The sequence below is a fragment of the Heptranchias perlo genome, chromosome 11 (assembly GCF_035084215.1).
Source record: "Heptranchias perlo isolate sHepPer1 chromosome 11, sHepPer1.hap1, whole genome shotgun sequence".
Taxonomy (NCBI): Eukaryota; Metazoa; Chordata; class Chondrichthyes; order Hexanchiformes; family Hexanchidae; genus Heptranchias; species Heptranchias perlo.
Genome location: NC_090335.1, coordinates 63,067,312 through 63,079,467, shown reverse-complemented (window position 1 = coordinate 63,079,467; position 12,156 = coordinate 63,067,312). Strand labels below are relative to the sequence as shown.

The window sequence follows — 12,156 nt, the reverse complement described above, 5'->3', positions numbered from 1 at the left end:
TACAACTACCATAATTTGATGTTTGTGGGATCTTGCTGTGTACAGATTGGCTGATGCGTTTCCTACGTTACGACAGCAACTACATTTCAAAAAGTAATTTCATTGGCTGTAAAGTGCTTTGGGTGACCTGAGGTCGTGAACAGCACTAAATATCTGCAAGTTTTTCTTTTCTTTTTCTGATGAGAGTTCAAATTATTGCAATGGATAGCTATGAAATGACATGCAGCTAACCACTAAAATACATTTTCTCAAAGCTTTAATTTGTATATTTATGTTATTGAAAACCTCAATACAGTATTAAGAACATAAGAATATAAGAAATAGGAGCAGGAGTAGGCCAATCGGCCCCTCAAGCCTGCTCTGCCATTCAATAAGATCATGGCTGATCTGATCCTAACCTCAAATCTAAATTCATGTCCAATTTCCTGCCCGCTCCCCGTAACCCCTAATTCCCTTTACTTCTAGGAAACTGTCTATTTCTGTTTTAAATTTATTTAATGATGTAGCTTCCACAGCTTCCTGGGGCAGCAAATTCCACAGACCTACTACCCTCTGAGTGAAGAAGTTTCTCCTCATCTCAGTTTTGAAAGACCAGCCCCTTATTCTAAGATTATTCCCCCTAGTTCTAGTTTCACCCATTCTTGGGAACATCCTTACCGCATCCACCCGATCAAGCCCCTTCACAATCTTATATGTTTCAATAAGATCGCCTCTCATTCTTCTGAACTCCAATGAGTAGAGTCCCAATCTACTCAACCTCTCCTCATATGTCCGCCTCCTCATATGTCCGCCCCCTCATCCCCGGGATTAACCGAGTGAACCTTCTTTGTACTGCCTCGAGAGCAAGTATGTCTTTTCTTAAGTATGGCATAAAATACTCATACATTGGTGTTAGAGTTATGAACTTGGCAAATAACGACAACAGTCGTCCATAAAACGGATCCTAATGCGACAGGTAACTGGATGTAAATAATCTCCACAAAGATCTGTATTTAAAATATTGTTCATTTATTGTTACAATATTGCTAATTTATTTAGAAACTTGTAACTTTCTCCCCATCAATCCGCATTGATCAATAATTTAAATCAAACTATTAATCGAACAATAATTGTTTTTACCATTATTTTTTTTTTAACTATTTTGAAAATATTTGCACCAATTTTGGAATATTTGGAGGAATCTTTACCCATTGTTTCTGTCCGTGAAATCAAAGCTTAAAGCTTGAATTGTTCCTTTGTTCATTTTGCTCTCATTGAAAAAAAATCCCAGAATATTTCCACACTACCGCTCGTTCCTGCCTACTTAATTAATTGGTGACCCCCATGTCCATTATGTCGGTGATGATAAATAGATTTTTAACAAGGTAGAGTGCATTTGTACCAGATAAAATTACACCTGTTCTAATACATCAAAAATAAAGTGTGAAAGGACTATAAGAGTAAGTAAAAGTCAAACAAGTGTAATTAAAGAGGCCCGAAATACATTAAACAACAGAAAGTAGCTTGTGCGTGCCTGCTATTATTGTCCCGTGCTATCACAGCCCATTAACCAAATAGCTGTAATCTGATATAATTTTAACAGAAATACATTAATAATATATCAGTGTAATTAATGTTGGGCTGAGTGAGGACCTGCTGTATTAAAGAAAGAAAGACTTGGATTTGTATCACACCTTTCACAACCTCAGGATGTCCCAAAGTGCTTAACAGCCAATAGAGTACTTTTAAAGTGTAGTTTCTGTTAAAATGTAAACAACATGGCAGCCAATTTCCACACAGCAAGGTCCCACAAATAGCAATGTGATAATGACCAGATAATCTGTTTTAATGAAGTTGCTTGAGGGATGAATATTGGCCAGAACACCAGAGAGATCTCCCCTGCTCTTCAAATAGTGTCATGGGCTCTTTTACGTCCATCTGAGAGGTTAGGGGGGCCTCGGTTTAACATCTCATCCAACAGTGCAGCAGCACTCCCTCAGTGCTGTACTGAAGTGTCAGCCTAGATTATGTACTCAAGTCTCTGGAGTGGGACTTGAACCCACAACTTTCTGACTCACAGGTGAGAGTGCTACCACTGAGCCATAGATTTGGATAGGTTCATCTCTGGCGTGAGAAGCCAGACTTTTAACAATATGCTGTTCTTTAGTATAATTAGCAATTCACTGGTCTTTCAGTATTTCAGTGTGGGAGTGCTGCATTGTTAGACTCACCAACCTTTCGATGCAATGTTAAAACAAGGCCGCTCTGCCTATTCCTGTGACTCAGTTGGATATTAAAGATCCCTTAATGCTATTTGAAGAACAGAGAGTTCACCCAGTGGCCTGGCCAATACTATTCCTTCAACCAACACCACTGAAAGAACACTTACTGGTCATTCATCTGGTTTGCTGTTTGTGGGATCTTGCTGTGTGCAAGATGGCTGGTGGTTTGCCTATACAACAGTGACTGCACTTCAAAATAATTCTTTGTACAAGAAGTACTTTGTAATGTTTCTGAAAGACACGATAAGGTACCAAATAATGTGTCCTGGACAATGTTCTGCCCTCAACCAACACCACCAAAAAGACAGATTATTTGGTTATTCATTTATTTGTTGTTTTTGGAACATTGCTGTCTGCAATGTTAGTTGGCATATTTGCATAAAACATTGGAAAAACAGTGACTGCCCCACAAAAGTAATTCATTTACTGTGTAGCACTTTTGAATTTCTGTGAGGAGTGAAAGCTGCTATATAAACACAACAACTTGCATTTAAATATCGCCTTTAACATAGTAAAATGTCCTAAGGCACTCCACAGGGGCGTTATCAAACAAAATTTGATACCGAGCCACATAAGGGGATATTAGGATAAGATATCAAAAGCTTGGTCAAAAAAGTAGGTTTTAAGGAGCGTCTTAAAGGAGGAGAGAGGTTTAGGGGGGGAATTCTGGAGCTTAGGGCCTAGGCAGCTGAAGGCACGACCGCCAATAATTAAAATCGGCGATGCGCAAGAGGCCAGAATTGGAGGAGCACAGAGATCTTGGAGGGTTATAGGGCTGGAGGAGATTACAGAAATAGGGAGGGGCTAAGTTCTTTCTATATAAATGCATATTCTCTTTCTTTCTTTACTCTGTGCTAAAGCAGGCTTAGACCCTAATTCTGCTGACCCTATCCCCATTCCTCTCAACCTCCAATGTGTTGACAGCGTGGAATTTGGGATGCCCTAATATAGTGAGAATGAAGTTTTCTGCACAGCCAGCAAGTGGACTGATTTTGCTGTTTGGGAGTCTTTCTCAGCAACTATTGCTGCTACTTTTCTCATCTGTGCTGTTCAATGTTGGGAATTGTCACTTAAAATGGGAGAGTTGACAAGCCAGCTTATGCCCAACTATTACTCTAATGCTTCCTTATAGGTGGTAAGCCATAGACCTCCATGTGGGCACCATCTGTAAGTATGATGCCATGTTAAAACATTGGAAAATAAGATGGAAAATTCATCAACCACTGGAAATCCAGCACAAAATATTTAAAATACACGTAATAATATCTCTGCATCATAAATGTAAAGGAAGATATATTTAGGAATGATAGATAAATATATTTATATAAAAAATGTGGCATGGATTTCCCCTTTAACATTCATCATGCAAATGTAACCTAACTGTAATGGAATCCTTTGTGTATGCTTGAGTCTGTGTGGATCTGTTGCAGTGTGCGATGATATAAATGGAATGTAATCTACACTCCCGCTATTCTTTATATGACTGAAACCCCATTCAGCAGGTGTACATAAATCTTTCTCAATTTGTCACTGCATCAGCCTTTCCACTACTGCGGTTTTGTTCATAGTGGGTGCATTCAGTTCTGTCAAAGAACATCCCCATCTGCCTCTGTGCTTGTTATTAGCTGCTTATGAGGTGACCTTAGATCACTTTCCCCAAAGTAAAAACTGCCCAGATGATTCTGACTTCCAGCTGCCTTGTAATTTTCAGTTCGAAAGCTGAGGACTCTGGTTTTCTTTTTATCTTTTTTTTAATGTGTATGTATGTGTGTGCACATATTGAATAGTTCACGGCAGGTGCAATTATACTCAGCTTAATTTACCCTCAGTTTAAAAAAGAACAGCCTGAAGATTGTTTTTACACCCACCTGTCCATTTTAATACATTTTCTTCCCCTTCCCTGCTAAAAACTTATGAAATCTTCTATGCACGAATCCTTCGAGTAACTGAGTTAAATTCTACTACTTTCATGTTATACGATGACAAGAGCAGCAATGCTATGGGAACACCACGTTCCCCTCCAAGTCACACCGCAGATGTTTATGCCATTTCTCTGGGGTCTTTGCCGATCTCCCACCGAAGCTATGATGGGAGATTGGGAGAACTCCCATGGATATTCCAGGCATTTATCTGTAATGCTTTATATTATTTGCTTCTTTCTTTTGTTGTACTTTTGGGGTTTAAACCCGGTTCAATTAATGAAATGCCCAGTCCAGATGATGCACATCGGTACAGGAACAGAAATGGTGGGGTTGAGCGGGGTAATTTCCAACAGGGCAGGAAACTGTTGGCAGATGATCGTACCCCCATTTTACTTTCTTCAGGAAAATCGGGCATGCTGTATAACAGGCAGCCTGTCTGCTACTGCCAGTTTTCGGCTCCTGCTGAAATTGAAAATAACCCCCCCCCCCGATGTGTTTGTAGGTGGCTGAAAAGAAAGAACTTTCATTTATATAGTGCCTTTCATGATCTCAGGACATCCCAAAGTGTTTCACAGCCAATTTACTACTTTTGATGTGTAGTTACTGTTGTAATGTAGGGAAGCACAGCAGCCGTGGTCCCACAAACAGCAATGTGATAAATGACTTGATAATCTGTTTTTAGTGGTGTTGATTGAGGGGTAAATGCTGGCCAGGACACTGGCTTCTTTGCCACTGGATCTTTTACGTCCACCTAAGAGAGCACATGGAACCTCAGTTTAACATCTCATCCAAAAGATGGCACCTCCAACAATGTAGCACTCCTTCAGTACTGCACTGAAGTGTTAGCCTAAATTATGTGTTCAAGTTTCTGAAGTGGGACTTGAACATATAACCTTCTGACATGGAGGTGAGAGTGTGACCACTGAGCCAAGACTCATATCTGAAAACCAGATATGAAATAAAAGATAGTTTTAAAATGCTAATGCACTTATGTGTCTGCGTGGCTTGGTTGGTAGCACTCTCAGCTCAGAATCAGAAAGTTGTGGGTTAAAGTCCCACTGTAGACTTGAGCACATAATCTAGACTAACAATTCAGTGCAGTACTGAGGGAGTGCTGCATTATCTTTTCGATGAGGTGTTAAACTGATATCTTCTGTACCTACTAAAGTGGATATAGAAGAAATCATGGCACTAGTCAAAGAAGAATAGGGAGTTTTCCCAATGTCTTGACCAACATTCCTCTGTCAACCAACATCACTAAAAACAGATTATCTGGTCATTTATGAGATCTTGTGGGTGCACATTGGCTGTTACATTTGCCTACATAAGAACAGCACTTTGGGATGCCCTGAGGATCTAGAAGATGTTATATAATTGCAAGTTCCTTATTTCTTTCCAATGCTTGTTAAGTGCAATTAGTGATAATGGACAAAGTGCAATTTAGAACACCAGGATAGATCCAGATCACAATCCAGGATACATATGAGTTAGGGTCGAGAGGGATGGAGATGAAAAATGTGCTGAAGCAAACAAAGATGTGAGGGCTTGAATCTCGGGGACGTAGGGGTATTGGTTTTAATGGTGTGTATAGGTTGCACCATGTTGGGACAGTACAGGCTTGATGGACCAGCTAATCTTTTCATATCAAACTAGATCCTGGTAGAGAGGAGTCAGTGGATATGCCTTGACTATAGGATAGAGGGGTTCATGGGGCTGGTTGCTATGAGAAAGGACTTGGCACAGAGGACCACATCTTAGTAAAAGGAAACTGGTGCATAGAAATGAGCTCTGGGAGAAAGAAATTGCAGCATGAGATTTGAGCCTAGGAAAGGGAGGAGTATGATATATCAGACCTGACTGGTTAGATGTGACAAGACCTTAGTGGAGCAGAAATGATGCATGGGGCTGGTCTGTAGGAGAGAGAGAGAGGCTACTATTTTCTAACTGTTACAAGGTTCCTTTACCTAGAACAGAGGGGCTGCTGAAAGTACTGCACAAGGAAGGTCTCTTTGGGTCTTCTGTTTCGGATTATTTCTGAATACAAACATTCTTATTTATGTAACACAGAGGAAGTTTGTACTGGTTTGTTTATTTTACTTTGCAACATTTTGGCATCTTAATTTGAGTAGGAAGAAACATAGGAACTGTAGGAGAACATTCGGGCACCTTTTTGAAAGAAGACAGAAGAAGACATATTCCATAGGTGTCTAGAATAAAAGTACCATTAGACCTAACCTCTGAATTTAGACTGAGCTATGAGGTAGATCCAATCCAGTGTTCGTCCGGCTGTGTTGTGGGCCTGATCTGGTTTTGGGGACCCTGCCTGATTCCCATGGGGTGTACCCATTGTTCCACTATCGTAGGTGTGCCAAAAAATGGGAATGCAAAAACATGCAGCCCTTGCATATTGTGGGCAAGCTTCTGGCCCATATTGGGCGTGACCAGATGGGGGTGGGAAACCACATGTGAGCAGATGGGCTGCTTACATGTTGTGATGGCAAAAATTAAAGGGATGTAGCCGCTTAAAGGTAAATTGCTGTATATGGGGACAAAAATATTGGCAGGCTTCTAATATTTTTAATGTATAATTCAGCTTGTGCAAAGGCTGGTTGGGTAGCAAAAATGATGAGCAAATTCCAGTGGTGGACACAATTTAAAAAAAACTGAATCTTTGGCGAAGGGATGGAGCAAAGCAGCCTTTTGCCCCGTTTGCTGACTGGTGAAGTGGAGGTGATGCTGCATGAGGTGATAGTGTGGAGGGTGCCTGTCTCCGTGAGACAACATTTCGACATGCCAGGAAGGAGGCAGAGTTGGCGAGCTTGAGGGCAGAGGTGACCATTATTGGCAGTGCCCATCCCATGGTGCATGCTACCTGCCAGTATCCCTGCAACAGATGGCAGAGCTCTGTCACTGCATCCTAGTGATTCAGATGACTCTGCTGACAAATGCAGGTTGATACACATCTGAGTGTACATTCCAGTGATGTGAGGGTATTGCCAGGAGGATGCTGCCTGCCTCTGGTCCAACCCCACCTGGATTTTATCCCTCTGTTGCTCCTTCATTTTTTCTTTCTCCAAAAGATCCCAGGACCTACCCATTGTGCCAATATTATGAATGTTCCAAATAAAATGGGAATACCAAAACATTTGGCTTGAAGTCTCCCAAACAACTAACCACTGACAATGAAGAAAGGAACAGATATCAACAAAAACTGGAAAAGCAACTTAAAATATAAGACTCTTTAAATGCACATCTGCATATACCACAGTCACGAGCAACCCTGCACCTTCACTTTCTACAGGTGGATTTATGATTCAATTCTATTCCAGCGCTGACTCTGGGAAATTGCACAGTTGCATTAATGACATTATTGGGGCTTCATGTAAGTATTGCAAATGGGAAACTGGTGGGTGAATCTGGCGTCAATTGAAAACCTGACCAGAAATTTAAGGCAGAGATTAGGTTCAACTGATTTTAGCTACGTGTGCAATTGGTTAATTAATCGATAGGAAAATCTACCCCCTTGAATCTGATATAAAAAGGTTTGTATTTCTGTAGTGCTTTTATTACATCTCTGAGAAACATTTCAAAGTACTTCACACAAATTACTTTTGAACTGCAGTCACTGTTGTTATGTAGTCACACTCGGTGCCCAATTTGTGTACAGCAAGATCCCACAAACAGCAAGGCAATGGGAGACCAGTTAATCTCTTCTGGTGGTGTTGGTTGAGGGATAAATGTTGGTCAGTACATTGGGGGATAATCCCTGCCCGCCTCTGAAATGTCCACCTGAACATGCTGAAGGAGTCTCAGTTTAACATCTCATCTGAAAGACAGCACTTCCAACAATGCAGCATTCCCTCACTACTGCACAGAAGTGTCAACTTAGAATACATGCTCAAGTCCTGGAGTAAGCTATGGTGCCTGACAGTGAGGTATGTGTAGTTTATCACTAGTGATGACTCTCAAATCAGCAGCAAATTATGAATGCAAGGTTAAATTCACTGGTCCCATGTTGCCAACAAGAAGTTGTGTTCAAAGGGACCTGTGAAAAGTGGATATAAGGCCACGGCGGGATAGTGCTAATTCTCTCTGATTTACCCTTAACCAAACAGCTGCTTCTCTGGCACCAACTGATGGCAATGTAACCGTATCTGAAATGTGAAAAGATGGGTTAATGTCTGTTAAAGCGTCTACATCCAGAACATTAACCTGTTGTTTCTCTTTTCAGATGCTGACGGACCTAATGTGCATTCCCAACATTCTCTGTTAATTTTACTTTAAAACAGATATTTTTTTGTTTTAAAAATGTTTTAGGTGGTTGATTTAAAGTGAATCTGACTGCTGTAGGAATGGCCCTATAATAACACAGTACGTACGAAGGGACAGTCTCTGCAGCAGTTGAGAAGCACTACTTTCAGATGAAACTTTTCACAGAAGAGCAGGGGAGTTCTCCTGGTGTCCTGGTCGAAGTTTATCCCTCAACCAACATCACTAAAACAGATTATCTGATCATGTATCTCATGATGTGAGAGCTAGTTGTGCACAAATTGGCTGCCGTGTTTCCTACATTACAACTTTACTACACTTCAAAAGTAGTTCATTGTCTGTAAAGGGCTTTGGGACATCTTGAAACATAGAAAATAGGAGCAAGAGTAGGCCATTTGGCCCTTCGGGCCTGCTCCGCCATTCAAAATGATCATGGCTGATCGTCTAGTTCAGTACCCTGTTCCCGCTTTTTCCCCATATCCCTTGATCCCTTTAGCATTAAGAAATATATCTATCTCCTTCTTGAATACATCTAATGACTTGGCCTCCACTGCCTTCTGTGGTAGAGAATTCCACAGGTTCACCACCCTCTGAGTGAAATCATGAAAGGTGCTATATAAATGCAAATCTTTCTTATTTAAAATTCCAAATATTATCTGCAGTTCTCAAAGATCCCTAACCAAGCATTCAGAATTTATAACACTTGAAACCCACCCATTGTGACATTTTCTTTTGCCTAGATTACAGTCATTTTCTTCTTGTCATAAATATTTATTTTTTCTTCATAAACATTATAATCTTTCCCCCTTGCGCATGTGCCAGAAGGCGCTGTTTTGTGTGGCTGGAAGAGGATAATAGGACCAATTAACGGACCTTAGAAGTTTGATATTCTTACAGTGGCTTGACGGCAGTAGTTAATGAATAATGAGGTGTTAAACTGACCTGCTGGATGAACAATTAAGGGATTAGCATTTGCAAAGGTGGGAATTGGGCCATTAATCTGCGGTTGATGAGTGAAATGTGTGAGTGCAGTGCTGCAAACATTACACACCGAACAATCAAAGTACTCCAAGTACTGAACAGTACCAACACAAAACAAAAATGTCAGAAGAAGTAAATACCCAGTGACATGAAAAGTTAAATGATTCCCTTTGATCCAGATCCTTTCCTAGAATGCTAAAATGTGGTAAACTCATGCTTTATAACATACTGCATATCTCACAACAGATATGATCTGCCCTGGATGTTCAGAGTAATTTTGGGGACATATCAGCCCACAGAGATTGTAACTAAGCTCATGCTTGAGTTTAGTATCAATTACAACCGTTTGTCAAGAGGGGAGGAAAGATTTCCTCGGTGCACTGGGTGCAGTGAAGCTGCAAATGCTTTTATAAAGTTTATATATTCTTGAAAACATTTAGCTACATGAAAATGGTTTAAAGTAAATCACTGTGTAAAGCACTTTGAGACACTTCTGAGATATGATAAGGTGCTGTACAAATGCAATTCTTTGGAAAAGTATTCAAAAAGTGCACCATTTTTCTTAAACAACATTCACGGGCCGGATTTTGCTGTAAAAATAACGGTGAGGCTAACAGCATTCACCGTTATTTATGTGCAAATCGGACAGTAACTTCCGGAGACTGCCCATGCGCTGTTACACACGGAAATCCAGAAGTTGCTGTACAAGATGCGATCCTCCTGTAAAAGCTGCGCGAATACGGCAACTCGCCGCCTGGCTCCCCATTCAAATATATTGAACGGTGGGACTTTCTTGTACTTACCTGATAGACATGGACTAATCTCGCCAAAAAAAGTTAAGTCAAGTCATTTCAAGTCTAGGTACGCTATTAATGGCGTGGTAAGTCTTAATTACTGCCAAACAACCTTTCTGGCACTGAAAATTAACTTTTACAAGTGTGGAGTCTCATTCCTTCAGATTTTAATTGTTTCTTTCTGTATCGTTTATCTCTGTCTCTTAATTCAATCTTTCTTACCCTCTTTATCTCACTTCCTGTACCTGATTTGACATTGAATTCACCATTCTAACTTACACTTCCTGGTTCTGACTGCGCTGTTATTAACAATGTTTCGTTAATAACATTACCATCGCCGAATCCCCCACCATCAACATCCTGGGGGTCACCACTGACCAGAAACTTAACTGGACTAGCCATATAAATACTGTGGCTACAAGAGCAGGTCAGAGGCTGGGTATTCTGCGGCGAGTGACTCACCTCCTGACTCCACAAAGCCTTTCCATCATCTACAAGGCACAAGTCAGGAGTGTGATGGAATACTCTCCACTTGCCTGGATGAGTGCAGCTCCAACAACACTCAAGAAGCTCGACACCATCCAGGACAAAGCAGCCCGCTTAATTGGCACCCCATCCACCACCCTAAACATTCACTCCCTTCACCACCGGCGCACTGTGGCTGCAGTGTGTACCATCCACAGGATGCACTGCAGCAACTCGTCAAGGCTTCTTCGACAGCACCTCTCAAACCTGCGACCTCTACCACCTAGAAGGACAAGAGCAGCAGGCACATGGGAACAACACCATCTGCACGTTCCCCTCCAAGTCACACACCATCCTGACTTGGAAATATATCGCCGTTCCTTCATCGTCGCTGGGTCAAAATCCTGGAACTCCCTTCCTAACAGCACTGTGGGAGAACCGTCACCACACGGACTGCAGCGGTTCAAGAAGGCGGCTCACCATCACCTTCTCGAGGGCAATTATGGATGGGCAATAAATGCCGGCCTCGCCAGCGACGCCCACATCCCATGAACGAATAAAAAAAATCTGATTAGTTAAGGAGATACACAGCTGCTTGCCCTGTTCACACAGTTCCCAGATGCCCGGTAGAGGGCGCCATGCTTTTTGGATCTCTAATTTAGAGGAACTTGCCCTGCAAAAGCTCATAGAAAGTCCATGGGCAAGTGCAAGTCGTACGAAGGGCTGGCACCATCCTTTCGCCGCCCACAGCAAAATCCGGCCCATTGTTTTAATACCCACAAAAGTCATGCGTGTGATGGCCTGTGAAGCAACGATTTGGTGTACAACATGGAACACTGGATGTGGGCTCATGTCCCCGTTCTCCACATGCCGGAATTTATTGAGGTGATCAGCAGGGAAACACAGAGCAAATAACAGATTCTTTAACCAGGGATGGAAAGTCAAATCAGAGAGGGTGAATCACGTTAGACCACTGCTGTGTACCTTGAATACTATGTACAGTTCTAGCCACGGAGACGCTCAAGTCCTGAAAGCAGTGCAGAGATTTACCATGAGACTGAGGCCTGGATCAGTCAGAAGATTGGAGTTATGAGGAAAGACTGGAGAAACGTGGGCTCTTCAGCTTTGAAAGGTGATCTTATAGAGCTATCTAATAACAACTTGCATTTACGTAGCGCCTTTAATGTAAAGAAACGTCCCACAGTACTTCACATGTAAGATAATAAACTACATAGAAAATGTCAAGACTGGAACATTATTTAAATATATTTTGTTGCAGGACAAAGGCAATAGATTCAAACTGATGAATGACAAATTTAGGACTGATGCCATGCAAAGAGTGATCAACACTTAGAATACACTTCTGGGTAGGGTAGTGAAAGCAGAAACCTTGGCAGCATGAGCAGGATGTATACTACACTTTCCGTTATTTAAGCAACAATTGCTGTACGTTTTTCTGAATTG

The 12,156-nt window shown here is 41.4% G+C and overlaps 1 protein-coding gene across 6 annotated transcripts in view; it reads right to left on the bottom strand.

Annotated features, from left to right (window-relative positions):
* runx1 (RUNX family transcription factor 1) overlaps nucleotides 1-12,156 on the bottom strand; it is a 191,867-nt gene that overhangs the window by 155,244 nt on the left and 24,467 nt on the right. The window lies entirely within an intron of this gene.